The 17645-nt window shown below is 52.2% G+C and overlaps 1 protein-coding gene across 2 annotated transcripts in view; it reads left to right on the forward strand.

The window, feature by feature from the left end:
- Window positions 1-17645, forward strand: part of SBK1 (SH3 domain binding kinase 1) — a 65277-nt gene that overhangs the window by 40899 nt on the left and 6733 nt on the right. The gene's annotated exons all lie outside the window — the stretch shown is intronic.

Consider the following 17645-nt stretch of genomic DNA (forward strand, 5'->3'; position numbering starts at 1 on the left):
GCCTGAGCTCCAGGGCTAGATTTCCTGCCCCGCGCTTCCACTTACACGGGGCCATGGCAGTGAGAACTGTGTCAGGGAGGAATCTGCAGCTCTTGCCCCAGGCCTCCCCGAGAAACCTCTAAGCTTCCCCCACCCCTTCCTCAGCCCCCCTCCAAGAACAGTGTGCGATGCTGCCACAGCTGGCCTCGGAGTTTCTGAGTCTGATCGGGTCAGGTTGACACTGTCACTTTTCACTTCTCCAGGGCAGGTTGGCTTTAGGAAGGGTTTGTTCAGGTTTGGGGTTTGGAGTGCATCCCACTTGGAGTGGAAGCCAGGTCCCCGCCATGGCCTCGGAGGCCCTGAATGACAACAGCTATCCCTTCTCACCTCTGCTCTCATCTCCTGCCCTTCACTCCCTTATCCCTGTGCACACAGCAGGTCCCACCTCTAGGCCTCCACACAGTGCCCTCTGCCAGGAGAGCCCGCCCACCACAATGCCCATGTGCATGCAGCCTTCTCCATGCGCTGGCCTCCCACCCACAATTCCCTTGCCTCTTTCCCGCTCTGCTGTTCCTTGAGGACTTCTCACTGCCTGACACACATCTCCTGCTCATCTTTGTCATTGTGTGCCTCCAAACTAGAATATGAGCTCTTTGAGGGCAGGACAGTTTGTTTGGTTCACGAATGTATTCCAGACCCAAAAATAGTACCAAGTACATAGTAGGTGCTCAACAAATACTTATTGAATATTTTGGAGCCAGATAGATGATCTCTACGTGACTTCTTAGCTGTGTGACACAGGACACATCACTTAAGCTTCCTATCTCTCTTTTTTTTTTTTTTTTTTTTTGTTTGTTTGAGATGGGATCTCACTCTGTTGCCTAGGCTGGAGTACAGTGGCGTCATCACAGCTCATGGCACTTTTGGCCTTCCAGGCTCAAGTGATCCTCCCGCTTCAGCCTCCCGACTAGCTAGGACCACAGGTGCATGCCACCATGCCCGGCTCATTTTTTTTTTAAATGTTTTATAGAAGTGGGGTCTTGCTATGTTGCCCAGGCTCATCTTGAATTCCTAGGCTCAAGCCATCTGCCTGTGTTAGCCTCCCAAAGTGCTTGGATTGCAGGTGTGAGCCGCTGTGCCTGGCCAAGCTTCCTATCTCAGAGTCTCAGTTTCCTGAACTGTAAAGGATGTAAGGGGAATAATAATAGCTTCTCCTGAGATTGTCATGAAGTTGAAATGAGTCAATATATATACAGTGCTTATACTTTCAGTGGCTCATAAATGTTGGCTATTACTAATAGTACCCTAAACTGCACTGTTATTTTATTATTTCACTTTACTGAGGATGGGGAAATGGGGCCATGGAGATGGTAAGTGGCAGATCCAAAGCTTCCAGGCTAGAAATGGTGGTGAAAGCCTGAACCTGGACCGCAGGCTCCTAGGCTGGGCTGTCTTCAGTCCATCCCAGTGTAGGAGCTCAGGGAGGCAAAGGAAGTGAAGGATGCAGCTGGAGAAGGGCCCATCTCTTCTGGGGCCTCTGTTCACCCAGCCATCTCACCAGAGACCACCACTTGTCCACTGGTAGACATTCAGCCCAGTCCCCTTGCCTGTCAGCCAGTGGTGGGCACCTACTGTGCCCAGCATCCTGCACTCCTGTTGATACCCCTCAGTGCTGGGCCACCTGCCTCACCCAGGCAGCCAGGCTGGGAAGACCTCCCCAGCTTATCCCACACCCCTGGGGGCTGCCCCGGGCCCTGCACCCTCCAGTAGCCAAGAGGATAGGACCCAGGGCCCCTGCCTCCCACAGTGCCTCACTGGGGAGGGCAGGAGAGGCTGGAGAGCCTGTTCCAGCTCTGGGCACCAGCTGCAGGAAGGCAGCGTCACAAGCTATTAATAGCCACCAAAGATGTGCCCCAAGAAGGGGCGGACTGTGCACCAGCTGGGAGGGGAGGCTGAGGCAGAGGCCGGAGCCAAATAGGAGTTCACAGCCCCAGGAACCCCAGACTGCCCCTGGTGGGGAGGGCAGTGAGGAAGAATGTCCAAGTGTCTGCAGCTTGATCTCAGGAAAGTCTGGACTCTTCCTCCCAGGCTCCTCATGTGGGAAGTGGAGGAACAGGGTCAGGTGATCCCTACAGTGCCTTCTGCCTCAAGTGGGTTCAGGGGTGAGATTCAGCAGAGCCAAATGGCCTCCATCTACAGAACAGAAAACCAAGGCACAGTGAGAGGAAGGCCTTCCCCAGGCTCACCTGCAGAGTCAACGACAGATCCAAGGTCCAGGCCCCTCTGACCAGCAACTTCTTACTGACACCCACTTTGTGCCCCATCCTGTTAAATGAGCATTCTCAGCCCCATTTTACTGATGGGCAAACTGAGGCTTAGGCAGGTGGCACAAACTGCCCAAGGTCACACAGCTAAGAAGGGATGGAGCCAGGATTTATACCCCGAAGGGAAGACAAGGAGGGGATTTGAGAATATACTCCTCCTCCTTCTCTTTGTGAGCCAAAACAGAAAGCTTGCTGGGGTCTGTATTTGTGTTGAGGACCAAGGGGAGGGAGAGGCCTTATCTAGAGGCTTGTGGGCTCCCAGGAGCCCTGTCCCTGCTGTTGTGTGTAGAAGTATGCATGTGCTACATGGGACATTTTTCAGGGAAGAAGGTCCTGAGCCTCATGGTGCCCCGTGAAGGCAGAACTAGTAGCTTACCTCATTTCACCCACTGGAAAACTGGAGAGAAGGAGGGGCTGGCCAGGAATGACCAGGGCTCCCTGGGACCAACAGCAGAGGCCAGAGTCTTTCCAAGCACCTCACTAGCCTGGCTTGGTGGCCCCCACCCTCTGGCAGTGAATAGGAGATTCCACAAGTGAACAGACTTCTGCACTGGAGTAAACAAAGGTGAAGGTCGGGGACATCCTTCAGGGAAGGTGTTACAAGGCAGAGAGCCAGGCTGGTACATCCACCTCGGGACATAGAGGGAGGCCTCCACTCTGGGCAGAGTGTGAAGGGGGCTCCCAGATTCCTCCCCCGCTTCTTGAGCACAGACTGGCCTGCTGTGGGAATTCAGGGGGCAGTTGTTCTCCTCTGGCCCTTCTCTGGGGGTGTAGGCAGGTGGGCGGGCAGGTGCCACCCCTCCCTGGCACTTTCCTCTGGCACTGTCTGGTCTCCTGTTTCCTTTTACTCCCCAGACCCAACTGGATTGTACCCGGTAGGAATTTTCATGCCTACGCTACCCCTTTTCACCCAGTTCCTGCCATTCTCCTCAGAGGTTAATTCATTTATTCAACAAACATTTACTAAGTGCCTTCTATACTCCAGGCACATGTTAGCAGCTGGAGGATACAGCAGTGAACAAGACCAGACAGCAAAATTCCTGCCCTCCAGCTGCTTAAGCTATAGTGAGGAAAAGAGACAGTCATAAGAGATGTCAGAAGTTGGTACATTATATAATACATGAGAAAGTGATACATCCTACCAGGAAAAAATAGAGCAGGGCATGGGGGGTCAGGAGTGCAGTAGGGCAACCCTGGTTGAGAAGGTGTCATTTTGTCATTTGAACAGAACTTGTAGGGAATGAGCTGTGCTGTGGATATCTAGGGGAAGGCAGAGGGACTTGCCCCCAGACAGGGGGCTGGCATGTTCAGGGAACAGTGGGGGGACCAGCGTGTTGAGCAGAGGGAGGCAGAATATGGGGGGGAGATGGGCCAAAGGGTAAATGGAGGGCCATGGTAAGGGCTTTGGAACACAATGAGAGCCAGTAGAGGCTGCTGAGCCTGGGGGTAAGGGAATGCTCCTTGGCAGCTGTGTTGAGAGGGCTTGGAGGCAGGGACCAGTTAGTAAGTTGCTGTGGTAGCTGAGAGGTGACTGATGATGGCTCAGAGAGGTGGGAGTGAGTGGAGAGTGACCAGGTTGGGTGCTGAGGTGGCTAAGCACCTTGCTAATGTCTAGTGTTGATTCTAGAGTTATTTTATGCAAATACAAATGAGAAACCTGTTCTTACTTGTCACTATTTCTTTTTTCTTTTTCTTTTCTTTTCTTTTCTTTTTTTTTTTTTTTTTTTTTTTTTTTGAGACAGGGTCTTGCTCTGTTACCCAGACTGGAGTGCAGTGGTGCAATCATAGCTCACTGCAGCCTCGAATTCCTGAGTTCAAGAAACCCTCCCACTTCAGTCTCCTGAGTAGCTGGAACTACAGGCATATGCCACCACTCCTGCCTGCTTTTCAAAAAAAAATTTGTAGAGATGGGATTTCACCATGTTGCCCAGGCTGGTCTCAAACTCCTGGGCTCAAGAGATCCTCCCTTGTTGGCCTCCCAAAGTGCTGGGATTATAGGCATGAGCTACCACACCCACTATTTTCCCCCATTGCAAGGTAGCATATTAACTACCTGGGACTGTCTGGCCATGTCCCAAAGTGACACTGAGGCCCAGAGAGGGTGAGGGAGCTAGTGACAACTGCTGTGTTTCACCAAGAAGCAGCCCCTTCCTACGTGGCTGGGAGAGGTTCAGTGCCACAGCTCTGTGGGGTGGGATGGGGGGTGTTGGGCACTCTCCAGAAATTCCAAACTCACTCACCCTTTAACCTAGCAAGCCTATTTCTAGACTTTATCATACGGACTCACCTGCACATGGCAAAATGACTTCTGTACAAGGCTACTCATTGTTTATAGTAATAGCAAAAGGTTAGCCATGACCCAAGTGTCTGTCATTCAGAGTTTGGTCAAATGAATGGCAGTACATCCATATATGCCTTTCCAGCCCTGGGGGCGTGGGTTCCAGTTCTGCGGCATTTCCTCCGTGCCTGGCTCCCTATCCTCCTGGAACCTCCCCCAGCCTCACACTTAATGCTGGACAGGCATTAGTGCTGTCCACGCCTGTGGTGCTGAAGACAGTGGAGCTGGAGAGAGGCCTGGCGCTGCGAACCAGAGACCAAGAATAGAGAAGGGGAGATAGAGCAGTGGGACGTTCAGGGTTCAGTCCCTGGCTCTGCCACTCAGGAGCTGAGTGACTTTGGGCAAGTTGCTTAACCCCTTTGATCCTCAGTGTCCTTATCTGTAAAATGGAGCTGCCATGAAGATTGATTGACAGCAGCAATGTAAAGTCTCAGCACACTGAGAAAATAAATGGTAATTTTTTTGTTTGTTTGTTTTTTGTTTCTTTTTGAGACGGAGTCTTGCTCTGTCGCCCAGGCTGGAGTGCAGTGGCACAATCTCGGCTCACTGCAAGCTCCGCCTCCTGGGTTCATGCCATTCTCCTGCCTCAGCCTCCCGAGTAGCTGGGACTACAGGTGCCCGCCACCACGCCCGGCTAATTTTCTGTATTTTTAGTAGAGATGGGGTTTCACCGTGTTAGCCAGGATGGTCTCGATCTCCTGACCTCGTGATCCGCCCGCCTCTGCCTCCCAAAGTGCTGGGATTACAAGCATGAGCCACCGCGCACGGCAGCGGTAATTTTTCTTTTTCTTGAGACGGTGTCTCACTCTATTACCCAGACTGGGGTGCAGTGGCACCATCCCAGCTCACTATAATCTCCACCTCCCGGGTTCAAGTGATCCTCCCACCTCAGCAGCCATATGGTGGAACTTCAGGCCCTGAGCACCTCTGACCTCTCTCACCTGCTTCACTTTACTTCTCTGTAAGGCAAGGGGACCAGAGCTGAATTCCCTTAGCCTGCAGGACCAAGCCCACTCTCTGCACCTCCATATGACCCCTCACCTGCCTCAAGGTTTCTCCCCACCAGATCTTTCTTTCTTTCTTTCTTTTCTTTTTTTAGAGATGGAGTTTTGCTCTTGTTGCCCAGGCTGGAGTGCAATGGTGCATCTCAGCTCACTGCAACCTCCACCTCCCAGGTTCAAGTGTTTCTTGTGCCTCAGCTTCCCAAGTAGCTGGGATTACAGGTGTGTGCTACCACACCTGGCTAATTTTGTACTTTTAGTAGAGACAGGGTTTCACCGTGTTGGTCAGGCTGGTCTCAAACTCCTGACCTCAGGTTATCCGCCTGCCTCGGCCTCCCAAAGTGCTGGGATTACAGGTGTGAGCCACCGCACCTGGCCCCGATCTCTCTCTGTTTCTTTGTTTCTTTTTTTTTTTAGAGAGTCTTTCTCTGTCATCCAGGCTGGAGTGCAGTGGTGCAATCTTGGCTTACTGCAACCTCTGCCTCCTGGGTTCAAGTGATTCTCCTGCCTCAGCCTCCCGAGTAGCTGGGATTACAGGCGCCTGCCACCACACCTGGCTCATTTTTGTATTTTAGTAGAGACCATGTTTCAACATGTTCCACCATGTTGGCCAGGCTGGCCTTGAATTCCTGACCTCAAGTGATCCACCCGCCTCAGCCTCCCAAAGTGCTGGGATTACAGGCATGAGCTACCGCACCCAGCCCTGATCTTTCTTATATACGTAGTCAGATAAACTGTCTTAAAACCAGATTTGACCCAATCCTTGCCTTGCTTACATATTTTCAGTGGATTCTTGAATGGGCATGTGGTGTTTTCTGTTCCACATCAGTTTCTCTTCCTTACAGTAATGGCCCTCTCTCTGCCCGTGAAGTTTGGAAGGGATGTCTCCACCATGGTTTTGCAGGGAGGGCCTGGCCAATCAGCAGATCGATCCCATCTGGTAGGTCACTGTGACTTGTTCAGAGATGAACAAGTAACCAAAGGTGACCCACCGAGATCTAGCCCCAGGACTGTTGCTGCAGCCATCAGGAAAGAGGGACCCTCTCAACCTGGGCTGCAAAGCTGCAGGACACAGCTGTGCCGCTGCTGTGGGCTGGCTTTTTCATCATGGGGGAAGGGGAGAGCCCACTTGAGAATAAAGCAATAAAGATATAAGCAGAGAGGAGAGAAAGGTGGAGAGATTTCCGATGACTTTGAGTTCTGGGGCCAAGCATGCCTAAAGCCAATTATACTCTTGAACATTTGTTTCATGAATCAATATACTTCCTTTTTGGCTTAATTCAGCTGGTTTGAGTTGAGTTTATGTAACTTGCAAGCTATTCGGGCTCAGGCACTGTGCGGGGTGTTGGCATGGGGTGCCTATGTTAGAGCAATGCAACAGACAAGTGGGAATGAGCCCACAAATCAGAGAGGCAGATAAAATATGGACACAGATAACCATGAGGCCAGGGCAATGGTCAGGGCTCCAACATTTCCAAGGAGGGCCCTGGCAGTAGGGATCTGGGTGGCTTCCTAAATCAGGAGGTGGCACCTGAATAGGCCTTGAAGGGGATTAACAACCCAGCAAGAAACCGAAGAGCTCCTTGAAAGCAAGCCCTGTGCCTTCCTCATCTCACTATTCTCAGCACTTAGCCAGGGTGTGACAAATGCTGGGTGAATAATTCTCTACGTGTTTGGGAAATTGTAACTTTTTATACTTGGCTTTCCTGAATGTGACCCTGTAGGCACATAGCTATTTTCCCAAGGGCCTGCGCAAAGTATCATTAGCCCCATTTTACAGGCACAGAGACTGATGGCCAGAGAGGAACAGTGATTTGCCGAAAGTTACGTAGGAAGTCAGTGGCAGGGCTGGGCTAGAAGCCAGGGCATCTGCAGGGCAAGGTGCTGTCTCCCTCCAGCAGCCCCAGCCCCAGCCCCAGCCCCAGCACAGTGCAGTACAGATGGGGGTGGCTGTGAGTAACAGCGGCCACTGTGAACAGAGAGGCTGGGGGTGCTAGAATAGGTTGATGATGCCAACGGGGAGGAGAGTGATGATAAATAGCTGACACTCAGGGAACCCCTGTCATGTACCAAGCACCTCATGTAAATGAACTCATCTAATCCCCACAATGTCCTATGACACGGAGACTTATTAACCCCAATACACAGATGTGGAAACTGAGGCACAGAGTGGTCATGTCATTTGTTCAAAATCATCCATCCAATAGGTGGCAGAGCCAAGATTCAAATCCAGGCACCATCACTCCAGTGTCCAAAAGCTTAACCACTATGCTTCACTGTCTCTAAAATGACAGAGTAAAAATTACCATTTATTGGCTGGACGTGGTGGCTCACACCTGAAATCCCAGCACTTTGGGAGGCCAAGACGGGTGGATCACTTGAGGTCAGGAGTTAGACACCAGCCTGGCCAGCATGGTGAAACCTCATCTCTACTAAAAATACAAAAATTAGCTGGGCGTGGTGGCTCATGCCTGTAGTCCCAGCTACTCGGGAGGCTGAGGCAGGAGAATCGCTTGAACCTGGGAGACAGAGGTTGCAGTGAGCTGAGATTATGCCACTGCACTCCAGCCTGGGCAACAGAGTGAGACTCAGTCTCAAAAAAAAAAAAAAAAAAAAAGAAGAAAGAAAGAAAAGAAAAAATAAATAAATAAATTTCAAGATGCGTTTTGGAGGGGACATTAAAACCATAGCAATATCTCTTCCTGTAAAATGGGGATAGTGATGGTAGCACCCACCTCCCAGGGTTGCTGTGCTTATTATCTAATAGATTAATCCACAGTGGTTAGCACAGTGCCTGGCATATAGTAAATGCTCAAGAAATATTTGCCAACATAATTATTCTCCCACAGAGCAGGATAGGAACAAGCCATCTTCTCTTTACAGGCTGGTCACTCTCCACCTACTTCTGTAACTGGGTCCTTGTCACTTGGTGCCCAGTATTGTCACTGTCCTGGTTAACCTCCTCTGGCCACATTCCAGGGAGTTGGACACGCTGAGGTTCAAATCTAATCTCTCTGGTTTGTTTGTTTTGAGACAGAGTCTCGCTGTCACCCAGGCTGGAGTGCAATGGCACAATCTCGGCTCACTGCCAGCTCCACCTCCCGGGTTCGTGCAATTCTCCTGCCTCAGCCCTCTAAATATCTAGGATTACAGGCGCCCACCACCACACCTGGCTAATTTTTGCATTTTTAGTAGAGATGGGGTTTCACCATGTTGTCCAGGCTGGTCTCAAACTCCTGATCTCAAGTGATCTGCCTGCCTCAGCCTCCCAAATTGCTGGGATTACAGGTGTGAGCCACCATGCCTGGGCTTTTTTTTTTTTTTTTTGAGACAGGGTCTCACTCTGTTGAGACCTCCCAGGCTTAAGCGATCCCTTCACCTCAGCCTCCCAAGTATCTGGGACTACAGGCATGTGCCACCATGCCCAGCTAATTTTTTTGTTTCTTTGTAGATAGAGATGGAGGTCTTGCTATGTTACCCAGATGGTCTTGAACTCCTGGGCTCAAGCAACCCACCTGCCTTGGCCTCCCAATCCAACTGCTGGGATTACAGGCACAAGCTATCGTGCCTGGCGTTCTTTGGGGTGTGTGTGTGTGTGTGTGTGTGTGTGTGTGTGTGTGTGTGTGTTTTGTTTTGTTTTTAATTGATAGAGATGGGGTCCTCACTCTGTTGTCCAGGCTGGAATACAGTGGTGTGATCATGTCTCACTGCAGCCTCGAACTCCTGACCTCAAGCAATCCTCCCACCTCGGCCTCCCAAAGTGGTGGGACTACAGGTGCCATCACATGCAGCCCCAGATCTGAGCTCTTCTGCTTACTTGCTGCATAACCCTTGAATTGGGGTAGTGCCAGCTGCTGTAACAAACAAGCCCCCATATCCCAGCAGCCAAACATGATCGAAGTTTCCCAGTGGCTCCCACAACAATGCAGACGGGCAATCCTCCACAGCAGGAGGCTTTCCACACAGTGACCTGGGGACCCAGGTGCTTCTTCTCTTGTGGCTCCACCATCTTCTGGGGTTTTGGAGTCCTCTGCATCAAACCAGCCGCAGAAGAAGAGAGTGCAGATAAACCTTCCCCGATCCTTTGAAGCCCCAGGCTGACAGCGACACACATACCACTTCTGTGCACATTCCAGTGGGGATCCAGTCACATGGCTGGCCTGGATGCAAGGGAGGCAACGTGGTTCCCTGCTGGATGGCCGCTCTCCAGCCCGACTTTGTAGTATAGGAGAGGACACACGCGTTGCTGAGGGACAGGTGGCTGTCTGTGTCATAACTATGGGCGTATCATCCACCTCTTGGGCCTCTTTTGTTGTCTGTTAAATAGAAGGCATCACTCAGTTCTGGCGATGACTGCACAGCCTTTTACGTTTACTCAAATCATTCAATTGTGCACTCCATGGGAGTTAGGTGGTATATAAGTTCTACCTCAATTAAGCTATTTTTTCAAAATAGGAATTCAAGCTGGACGTGGTGGCGCATGCCTGTGGTCCTAGCTACTCGGGAGGCTGAGGCAAGAGGATCATTTGAGCCTGGGGGTTCAAGACCAGCCTGGGCAAAATGGGGAAACCTTTTATTTTTTAAAAAAATAAAATAATAGGAAGCACCCCCCCTTCTCAGGGGTTTTGTGAGGACTCAATGAATGAAATTTTTCCAAGTTGGCCACACCATGTAGGTCTGTGTATACACGTGTGTCTGTGTGTGTGCGCATGTGTGCATGTGTGTCTGTGTGGATGCTTGTGCATCTGTGTGTGTGTTGGTGGGGAGAGCAACAAGGACTCCAAAGTAGGCCTGAGCCAGACGATGAGTTGGGTATCGTTTCATAAGGGTGGTGCCAACGCTTGCCGACCGCCAGCAGGAAGTGGTGGGCGGCTCAGTCTTGCTTCTTGCTTGGGAAACCCTCCCCCACCATGGTGGCCCTCCCAGCTTGTGGCAGAGCCGTGACTACTGCCATGAAGTCGAGGGGGACCCCCACCCACCCTCAGCAACACAGATGGCAGATGGAGGCCTCCCTCAGGGCCGGTGAGGACACACCCTTGAGGTGTGAGGTGTGTGCGCCCTTCCTCCACCCTCTTGAGTGTGGGTGGATGCGGCGCTGACAGCCCGGCGTGAACAGAGGTCAGAGAGGCCTCCGCTGCCTGGTGCTGGCAAGTTCACAGCCATCACATCCACAGCTGCTCCTGCAAGTAGAGGCAGGGACGACCAATGACGAAATACTTTGAGGGTCGAGTTCCCACTGAGACTCGGCCCTCTTCTGGGCCTCAGTTTCCCCACCTGGCTGGGGAATCTGGGTGCGATGTTCCCAATATCCTGCCTTGGGAAAGCACAAGAGTGAAAGGTACCAGCTTTGGAGCCAATACCAATGCTAGCTGTGTGACCTTGGGCAAGTTGCCTGTTTCCTCATCTCAAAAGCCTGTGCTGCAGCTCACACCTGTAATCCCAGCACTTTGAGAGGCCAAGGCAGGAGGACTGCTTGAGGCCAAGAATTGGAGACCAGCCAGGGCAGCATAGTGAGACCCTGTCTCTATTTTTTTTAAGTGGAGCTAACAATAATGCCTACCTCGTATTTGTGAGGATTAAGTGCATTAGTCCTGAGAACGGCCAGGCAGGTGGTAAGTCCTGTGTGAATGTTGGTTCCATTATTATTGTTGTTACTTGATTTCTTCATGGTAGGGATGGGGAAGCAGAGGCCCAGAGCAGTGGTGTGACTTGCTCAAGGTCACCCAGCAAAAAAGTGGCGCACATTAGGATCAAGGCCAAGCCTCAAGGCCCATTGCTCCCCCTGTGCCTCCGACGCCACGTGCGCCGGAACTGGGTCAGAGGCAGCATGTACCTGGCGGATGACACAGAGGCAGGGATGGGTGCGTGGATTAATTCCTTGTCTCCTGCTGACACCTTGCGGAGAAAAGGCCTGAAGGGAGAGGGAGGTGTGGAAGGAGAAGAAGGAGGGAGGGGACAGTAGGGGGACCCCCAAAGCTGAGCCCTGGGAACCAGGAAAGGGATGCAGGAGAGGGGTGAATCCGATCCAGCCCCTGCCCCTGGGGAGCTCTTGGTTTGTTGATGGGCAGACAGGGACACAGCTGAGGTATTCAACAAGGGCCCTGAGAGAGGGACAGGCAGCCCCTGTGAATCTTGCTGTTCAGCAGAGACAGGAGTCAGCACGTGTGAGGGCAGCAGGGAAGTCTTCCTGGAGGAGTGAGACCTGGCAATGAGGAGGCATGGCAGGGAGGTGGAACAGGCAGGAGAGACTCTTCAGGAATTGAGGAGATAGAATAGAGGACACTAAAGCCTTAGAGAGGCCAGGGGTGGTGGCTTGGCAGGATCATCGCTTGAGGCTAGGAGTTTAAAAGCAGCCTGGGCAACATAGCGAGACCCCATCTCTAAACACAAAAAATAAAAAATTAGCTGTGCACCATGATGCACACCTGCAGTCCTAGCTACTCACAAGAAGGCTGAGATGGGAGGACTGCTTGAGCCCAGGAGTTCAAGGCTACAGTGAGCCATGATCTGCACTCCAGCCTGGGCAACAGAGCAAGATCCTATTTCTAAAAAAAAAAAAAAAGAATTAAAGTAAATAAGTGCATTAAATAAAGCCATAGAGAGGCAGCGTGGGGTAGTGGTCAGAGCATGGGCTGAACCTGACAGTGGGGGGCACACATGGGGCCCAAACTGAGCCCACTGGACTGTGTCCCTGATCCAGCCCAGCCCTTCCCAGGGCAACTCTGAGGCAGACATGCCAGAGGGCAGAGATAAGCCAAGCATCCTGTCCCTGGGTGTGGGAGGCAGGGAGGGCTTGTAGCCACTGGTGGCCACCAATTAAGCTCCCAGGGTACACAGAACAGCCTGAGGTGGCCTTGCAGGGCCAAAGCCCAAGGCGGGAGGATTGCACACGTGTGGATGTGTGTGCTGTATGCACGTGGACCGCCCATCTCAGCAGCCCTTGGGGACTCCACACACATCAGGAAAAGTAGGTCAGGGGAGCAGCCCAGCGTCTCCCTGGTGGGCGTGGGGAGGAGTTTGAGGCAAAGAGGGCTGCGTGCTCATCAGAGCCCCTGGGGGACAGCCCAACAGTCCACACAGAAAGGGCCCAAGGACAAGCAGGCCCCGGGGAGGCCTGCACAGAAGCAGCCTTGCCTCTCCCTGCTGGTGTTGCCGCGGTCACCTTGGTTTTCTAACTCGGAAGCCTCATCACCCCGTTGGTGGGTGGACATTTCACAGGGGTTGGAAGAGATTTTTTCCAAGCCTGAGACCAGGGAAAGACGATCACGCGGAGATGTCGCCCCATGTAAGCCCAGCTGTTGGCTGCGGGAAAGAGCCAGTGCTGTCCAGCCCAGAGCTGGGACTGCGTGGAGACATGGTGGCAAGTGGCATGTCTGCGTTTGGATCAGCACACTAGAGTAGAGAGGAAGGGCATGTGGGACCGGGTTCTTTGGGCCTGGCACTGTTCCTACCTCTGGTGGAGGGGACTGTGGAATGAGCGAGGCCAGGGCACATGTTTAGGTGGAAATGAGCTAGGAAAGAAAAGACAGTTGCTGGAGAGGAAGTTCCTGTTGGAACAGGGGCAAGGAGGCCAAGTACAGTGGCTCAGGCCTGTAATCCCAGCACTTTGGGAGGCCGAGGCAGGAGGACTGTTTGAGCCCAGGAGTTCAAGACCAGCCTGGGCAACAAGGTGAGACCCCATCTCTACAAAAAATAAAATATGGGCCGGATGCGGTGGCTCACGCCTGTAACCCCAGCACTTTGGGAGGCTGAGGCGGGTGGATCACCTGAGGTCGGGAGTTCGAGACCAGCCTGACCAACGTGGAGAAACCCTGTCTCTACTAAAAATACAAAAATTAGGCGTGGTGGCACATGCCTGTAATTGCAGCTACTCCAGAGGCTGAGGCAGAAGAATCGCTTGAACCCGGAAGGCAGAGGTTGCGGCGAGCCAAGATTGCGCCAGGCAACAAGAGGGAAACTCTGTCTCAAAATAAAATAAATAAAATACGAAAAAAAATTATCTGGGCGTGGTGGCACGCGCCTGTGGCCCCACCTTCTCAGGAGGCTGAGGTGGGAGGATTGCTTGAACCCAGGAGCTGGAGGCTTCAGTGAGCCATGGGGGCACCACTGCACTCCAGCCTGGGCAACAGAGCAAGACCCTGTTTAAAAAAAATTTAATTTAAAAAACGACAGGAGGCTGGGTGCGGTGGTTCACACCTGTAATCCCAGCACTTTGGAGGATTGCTTGAGGTCAGGAGTTCAAGACCAGCCTGGGCAACATGGTGAAACCCCATCTCTACAAAAAATACAGAAATTAGCCAGGTGTGGTGGCGTACACCTTGTGGTCCCAGCTACTCAGGAGGCTGAGATGGGAAGATTGCCAGAGTCCGGGATACAGAAGTTGCAGTGAACTGAGATCACGCCACTGCACTCCAGCCTGGATGACAGAGCAAGACCCTGTCTTAAAAAAAAAAAAAAAAACATACTGACAGGGGAGATGAGCTGGTTCATGAATGGAGGGAGGCAGGAGGCTGGGGAGACAGGGATGGGAGCAGGCTGCAGGGCGGGGAGGGGAGGGCTCCTTCCTCCCCAGCCAGCTGAGAGGACGGTGCAGATGGAGCTCCGTTTGGGGCTGGGTGGGAGGCCAGGAAGTTCTCTCCTGATGTTCCTCCTCTCCGTGTGAAGTGGGAGGCTGGGTCGTGCCGAGAGTGAAGGGGAAGGCAGAGGAGGAGGAGAGGCTTGGGGCCTGGAAGGGAGCCGCAGGGCTGGGAGAGGATGCGGGGCTCATGGAGTGCTCACCCCCTCCCAGCCTCCAGCAATGCCCACCCGCCCGCCCACCCTTGCTCAGCCAGAGAGAAAGCCGGTGATGATGACGAGAACAACACAGCAAGCCTGGGCACCTATGGAGCACTTACTGCATGCCACATGCCAGGGCTTCACGCCTGTTAACTTACTTAACCCTCGCAAGAACGCATCGGGAGAAGGCACTGTTGTTGTTGTTGTCGTTATTATTATTATTATTATAATATTTAGATAGGGTCTCACTCTGTCATCCAGGCTGGAGTGCAGTGAAGTGATCATAGCTCACTGCAGCCTCGAATTCCTGGGTTCAAGTGATCCTTCTGCTTCAGCCTCCTGAGTAGCTGGGACCACAGGTATGCACCACCACACCCAGCTAACTTTTTTTTTTTTTTAATTTTTGTGGAGACAGGGTCTTGCTCAGGCTGGTCTCACACTCCTGGCCTCAAGCAATCCTCTCACCTTGGCCTCCCAGATTGCTGGGATCACAGACGTGAGCTACCTTGCGTGGCCCAACGCACTATTATTATATCCTTTGTATAGATGAGGAAACTGAGGCACAGAGAGAGGAAGTAACTTGCCCAAGGACATCCAGCTAGCAAGTGACAGAGTTGGGACTCAGACCCAGGCTGTCTGGCTCTACATCTGTGCCTTCTCCCAGAGGGAGCTGTGGTCATTGTTCTTCAGGGTGCAGGGGTGCTTAGGAGCAGGCTAGGGGCACTGGAGTGACATGTCTGGGATTAGAGGGAGAAGGGGCCAGGTGCGGTGGCTCACGCCTGTAATCCCAGCACTTTGGGAAGCCCAGGCGATGGATCACCTGAGGTCAGGAGTTCGAGATCAGCCTGGCCAACATGGTGAAACCCCATCTCTACTAAACATGCAAAAATTAGCCAGATATGGTGGCGCACACCTGTAATCCCAGCTACTTGAGAGGCTGAGGTGGGAGAATCGTTTGAACCCAAGAGGCGGAGGTTGCAAAAAGCCAAGATCACACCACTGCACTCCAGCCTAGGTGACAAGAGAGAAACTCCGTCTCAAAAAAAAGGGAAAAAAGGGAGAAGGGAGTGCAGGGAGGGTAGAGGGATGCTGCACTGGGAAGCAGGTGCTCAGGGGCTGGAGGCTGGTGGCAGCTTCTAAAGGAGGCAGCCCTGGCCTCTCTTGCCGGTGCACACACAGATACATACTCGTGTGCCTGCGCCTGGGAAAGGCTCGTCCCCCCTAGTCTACCTCTCTCCATTTACAGATGAGAAGTGAATGCCCAGAGTGGTTGCCTGGAAGACAGGGGTTGGGGGATGGGGTTTTAGAAAGGGGCAAAAGGAAACTTTGGGGTAATGGATGTGTTCGTGGTCTCGACGGCAGGGATGTATACATATGTCAGAATCATCACACTGTACACTTCAAATATGTGTAGTTTTTTGAACACCAAATATACCTCAATAAAACTAGAAAAATGACATGAGATAAGGGGAAATAAAGAAATGAAGGCCACGGATGGAGAGTTAGTTCACTGTCACCCACATGACAAGTCAGGTCTTAGCCCAAGTGGTGGCTCACGCTGTAGTCCCAGCACTTTGGGAGGCTAAGGTGGAAGGATCGCTTGATCTCAGGAGTTTGAGACCAGCCTGGAAAACATAGCAAGACCCCATCTCTCCAAAAAATTTAAACATCAGCCAGATGTGGTGGTGCATGCTTGCAGTCCCAGCTACTCAGGAGGCTGAGGCAGGAGGATCCCTTGAGCCCAGGAGTTCGAGGCTGCAGTGAGCTATGATCACCCTACTGCCCTTCAGCCTGGGCAACAGAGCAAGACCCTGTCTCAATACAAATACAGTTTTTTTTTTTGAGACGGAGTCTTGTTCTGTCACCCAGGCTGGAATGCAGTGGCACGATCTCTGCTCACTGCAGCCTCCACCTCCAGGGTTCAAGAAGTTCTCCTACCTCAGCCTCCCAAGTAGCTGGGATTACAGGTGTGCACCACCATGCCCAGCTAATTTTTGTTAGCTGGGATTACAGGCGTACATCACCATGCCCAACTAATTTTTGTATTTTTAGTAGAGACAGGGTTCCGCCACATTGACCAGTCTGGTCTCGAACTCCTGACCTCAAGTGATCCGCCCACTCAGCCTCCCAAAGTGCTGGGATTACAGTTGTGAGCCACCGTGCCCAGCCTAAATACAATTTTTTAAAAAGTCAGGTTGGCCAGGCGCAGTGTTCATTAGTCGGGTGGTGAGGTCGTCTGCAGTGGGGGAGGCACTGCCAGGCTGTGCTGATGTGTGGCCATGTGTGTGGTGGGATGGTGTGGCCACATCTATACCATCCTGCCAGTTTGGCCTGAGACCACGTGGCCAAGGTATGTGATGATGCAATCATGGCCCTCAGACCTCTTCCCCACCCCCTACCTTATGGACAGCCATACCACTTTCGATTGTAATATACAACTGATGTGATCACTGTGTCTACTGCCCTTCTCCCCCTGGGGTGTAAGCCCCATGGTGGCAGGGAATCCTAGGTGTTTGTTCCATGCTGTGTCCTCCAGGCTTTGGAAGGCCCTGGGGAACAGCAGGTGCTTCGTCAGTACTTGTGAATAAGCTGGGCACGGTGGCTCATGCTGGTAATCCTAGTGCTTTGGGAGGCTGAGGTGGAAGGATCACTTGAGGCCAGGAGTTCTAGACCAGCCTGGGCAACATAGAGAAATGCCAACTCTACAAAAAATTAAAAATTAGGCATGATAGGTGCAGCAAACTACCATGGCACACGTTTACCTATGTAACAAGCCTGCACATCCTGCACATGTACCCCAGAACTAAAAATTAAAATAAATAAATAAAAATTAGCCAGGTGTGGTGGCACATGCCTGTAATCCAATCTACTCAGGAGGCTGAGATGGGAGGATAGCTTAAGCCTGGGAGGTCGAGGCTGCAGTGAGCTGTGATTGCGCCACTGCACTCCAGCCTGGGTGACAGAGCAAGACCCTGTCTCAGAAATAAAAATAACAACAAGCCGGGTGCAGTAGCTCATGCCTGTAATCCCAGCACTTTGGGAGGGCCAGGCAGAGGGATCACTTGAATCCAGGATTTCGAGACCAGCCTGGGCCACATAGTGGGACCCCACTCTCTACAATCCAAATAAAACCAACGCTTCTGAATGGGAGTACCCGTGTGAACTCGGTATCTGGCTGTGTCTGTGTGACATAAACAGGGGCCTTGCCTGACACTGTGTGCGGGTGGC

This window comes from Gorilla gorilla, chromosome 18, assembly GCF_029281585.2.
Source record: "Gorilla gorilla gorilla isolate KB3781 chromosome 18, NHGRI_mGorGor1-v2.1_pri, whole genome shotgun sequence".
NCBI lineage: Eukaryota > Metazoa > Chordata > Mammalia > Primates > Hominidae > Gorilla > Gorilla gorilla.